The sequence below is a fragment of the Brassica oleracea genome, chromosome C1 (assembly GCF_000695525.1).
Source record: "Brassica oleracea var. oleracea cultivar TO1000 chromosome C1, BOL, whole genome shotgun sequence".
Classification (NCBI taxonomy): Eukaryota; Viridiplantae; Streptophyta; class Magnoliopsida; order Brassicales; family Brassicaceae; genus Brassica; species Brassica oleracea.
Window position 1 is genome coordinate 36785600 of NC_027748.1, and position 3845 is coordinate 36789444.

Sequence of the window (3845 nt, forward strand, 5' to 3'; positions counted from 1 at the left end):
CCGGTGTTTTAGGCATATATTTTCCTGTTTTTTGGTGGCTTTGGCCATTCGATTATTATTCTCCCTTTAACCCGCTTTCTTAGTTTATGTGTTGGTTGTCTAGTTTCTTATTCTTAATTTGATTATCTTATGATACTAACAGTGAAATAAATATAATTTGTAAATGAAATAATAAAAATTAGTAAAAATAATAAAATGATGAAAAGTTTTGCTATTTTTAGGTGTGAATAAATTAAATATTTAAAATATATTTATATTATTTTATTTATTTCTTGAATTTTAGAGACCAATAAGTGTGAGAAGGATTAGATAATACACAATTAGAAATTGATGGAGAAAATTGCAATAATTCAAAAGAAGAAGAATTTAAATACAAAAAAAAACATGAGGATACATGTCAACAAATTCTCCTTCCACATGTCATAAAAAAGAGAAAAAAACAATTTTATATATATAAATATAAAAAGACGACCATGTGCGTTTTTTGTAAGCTAATAATGGCTTGGTAATTCTATATTGCAAGAGGAAGTTGACGTGCTGCCTAATCAATGGAGCACGGGTCCTGCTAAAAATAGTTAATTAATAGTGTGTTAGGTACATTACTATATAATAATGGAGAAAGTTAAAATTATGTAAGCCTCAATGATGCGATGTATTTAACAAACAGTGTAAGATTTTTTTGTTATTACAAGCTCAAGAGTCAACATGGCAAACAGCATACCAACTTGGCCAAATACATGGAGAAAATGTATTTTATGTTATCCCTTTCTCGATATCATATCATTGCGACTTACATAAAAGGCCCAGGCATATACGGCCCAAAAGGCCCATTTGAACACCCCGACCGAACCTAGTTTAGCTTTAAGCCACTGTTTTGTCTGATTCAGCAAGTCGATTCGATATATAACGCTGGAAGCTGGGAACTGAGATGGTGTACATGACGTCGGTTCCATTCACTTTAGCGAAGAGATTCGTCTCAAGATTCTCAACTACTATACCTCTTTTTAAAGGACTAAAAAAAAGGTTTTTGCCTTTTTAATGGGTTTTTGACACTGTACATTTATGTTTCCCCGGAATATGATAGGTTTGGTATTTCGAGACAGGCTAGAAGAGAGAGGTCAGTGCGGGTGCTGGGTGAGATAATGGAAAGCTTCAAAAGGAGGAGAAACTTGAAAGACTTGCTTAATTTTGCACATAGAGTGGATAATCGCTTTGTTTGTTCAGTTCTTGACATTGACGTTGACATAATTGCCAAGATTACGTTTTTCAAGTGGGCTGGTAGATGTGGAAACTTTCAACCTAACCGCTCCACCTTCATGGCCTTTCTACATTGCCTCGAAGAAGAGGCTAGGAACCTTGATGATAGTTCTGATGTGACAGAGAGTGTATACATCGCTCTCTTGGGATTATACTTTGAGTTCGGTACGGTTGAGAAAACTTTTGATCTTCTCGAGGAGATAAAGATGAAACAAACTGGTACTTTTTCTACTTTTGCGGAACTGATACACGAATTTGTCAGAGTGGGGAACGTAGAAGAAGCATATGGTTTGTATGAGAACATTCGTAGAGATTGGTTGAGGTGTCCTCATCTCGTATTCTTACACAAGTTGATTAACATTTTGAGCAAAATAGGTAGAGTTGAGGTGTTAACAAAGGTCTTTCGAGTGTGGGAGTACATATCAAGAGTTGAAGCGTACGATGCTTTGATTAGGACTCTATTTGAGTCCAATGAACCTGATTCAGAAGTGATGTATTTGCTTGATCAGATGAAGAAGGCAGACGGTGTTCTCCTACTAAAAACACTTAGTCCTTATAGATGGCTATTGTCAAAGAAATAGAGTGGACAAGGCTCTGTTGCTTCTTGCAGCTTCATAAACACTCTTGGAAAGGAAAATGAGCTGTCTAAGGATGAAGATACAGAGAATCTCGGAAATGTCATGATCAGACATTTTGGGAAACATGGAAAGCTCAAGGAAGCTGTTGTTGTGGATCTTCTCAAGGACCAAGGAAGTGGTTTTGATGTCAACGCGCTTGTGTCAGGAATGGTGAAGGCTGGTATGATAAGTGAAGCTAATTTGTTGCTTAGAAAGATGGAAGAAAATGGCTTCATCCTGGATGTAAATTCACATAATATCATCCTCAATGGCTTTGCTAGAGAAGGTGTGCCAAAGCTGGCTATTGATGTGTTTGAAGCTATGAAGCAATCTGGGATTAAGCCTGATGGTATCAATTATAATACTCTTCTTGGATGTTTCCTACATTCTGGAATGTTTAAGGAGGCTGCAAGAGTGACGAGAGAGATGAAAGATGAAGGTTTTGCCATCACTGACTCATCAATACTTGAAGCTGATGGCAATGTGGATCAAAATCTTCTGGTGGGTTTGTGATTTTTCATCTTCTTGAGTTAGCTAGCTTTTATAGTGAAAAGTATATACTGAATGGGTGCTAACATGTGTGTTTACCGCAATCCAGGTTCCAGGACTCCATCATCACAAACAATATCCTCTCTCTATTGGTCTTAGAGGTTTTATTAAGATTATACCTTTTTGAAATTTTGATCATATCTGAGAGAGTGAATAGCTTTTTTGCTGTTCATTTACATAACCTGTAATGTCCTTGACTTTGGTAATGGCTTCACTAGATGACATGGGAAGCAGGATCGATGAGCATGAGCTAAAAGCTGAGATTGGTGTACAAGGCACAGACGATGAACCTGAGACACCCGCTGGTTCCTCCTAAAATGGTGGTTCATGCTCAAGTTATCATCAAACTTGGCTAATTATGTTGTATAATATTATTTAGTTTTCGTTTTAGTTTTAGTTATGATGATGATTTTTCTGTACAATAAAGTAAGTCTATTAATCAAGCTTAAAAATTGTTATAAATCAATTAGTGGATGTCCATAACCGGCCCGGTCCATAACCGGCTCATACACCTAGAGAGAGAGAGTCGGCCACGACTTAGATAGAGAGAGAGGCGGCTTGGAGAAAAGTAAATCATCTTTCTTTTTCCTTGTAATTGATATCTTTCCATTATTATGTATTACTAGTTTTCCTAATCCTAGTGGGTTTAGGTTTTGGATATTTTCCTTTTACTTATCTTGTAATCCCCTGTATAAGGGAACACTTATTCATTAATGATAGATAGAAACATTCAGTTCTCAAACCTTTGTTTTACAACACGTTATCAGCACGATAGCCTCTATAACACCCTGAGCCTAAAACCAAAATCATTAAAAACCCTAAAAACCCTAAACGAAGAGGAATCTGCCCCGGAACTTCAAAGAGGTCGTTTTCCCAAACCGTAAGGACCCAGAAAACGATCAAGATATCAAATCGAAGCTTTTGCCGAGACGAATCAGTCAGTGCAAACCGTTTGTCGATCTGACCACTGACGCGCCCTCACGCACCGATACAGTGCGTGCTGATTTGCTTTGGAACCCTAATCTGTTCTTGCAAGCGTTCCAGCTCGTGTTCATCTGATCAGCCCCAACCCTAAGGCGTTCCTGATACTAGACGAACTCAGCCTCAGCTCCATCTGTTCTCAGCTTGCATCCCGGACAGCTACAACTCGCGTTCCCGATCAGACGCGTTCCGTTCCAACTTGTTCCAGCTCGCGTCCGATCGTCCAGCTCGAGGTTCTCTTGGTGGTCCGGTTCTTCAATCTTCAAAACCCTAAAGGTAATTCGAAATCTGGAAACATGAATCGAATCTGGTTGTTTTGTAAAGATTGAAACCCTAAAATATAATCTCTAAAAAGATGAAAGCCATAGGATAATAGATCAATACCTTATGAGTAAATCGAAGCTCTATAAGTTCGATCCAAACCCTAAAATCGAGATTTGA

At 37.8% G+C, this 3845-nt stretch overlaps 1 pseudogene; it reads left to right on the forward strand.

Moving 5' to 3' along the window:
* Positions 1-928: 928 nt before the first annotated feature.
* On the forward strand, positions 929-2880 carry LOC106298542 (annotated as a pseudogene).
* The last annotated feature ends 965 nt before the right edge of the window (positions 2881-3845 follow it).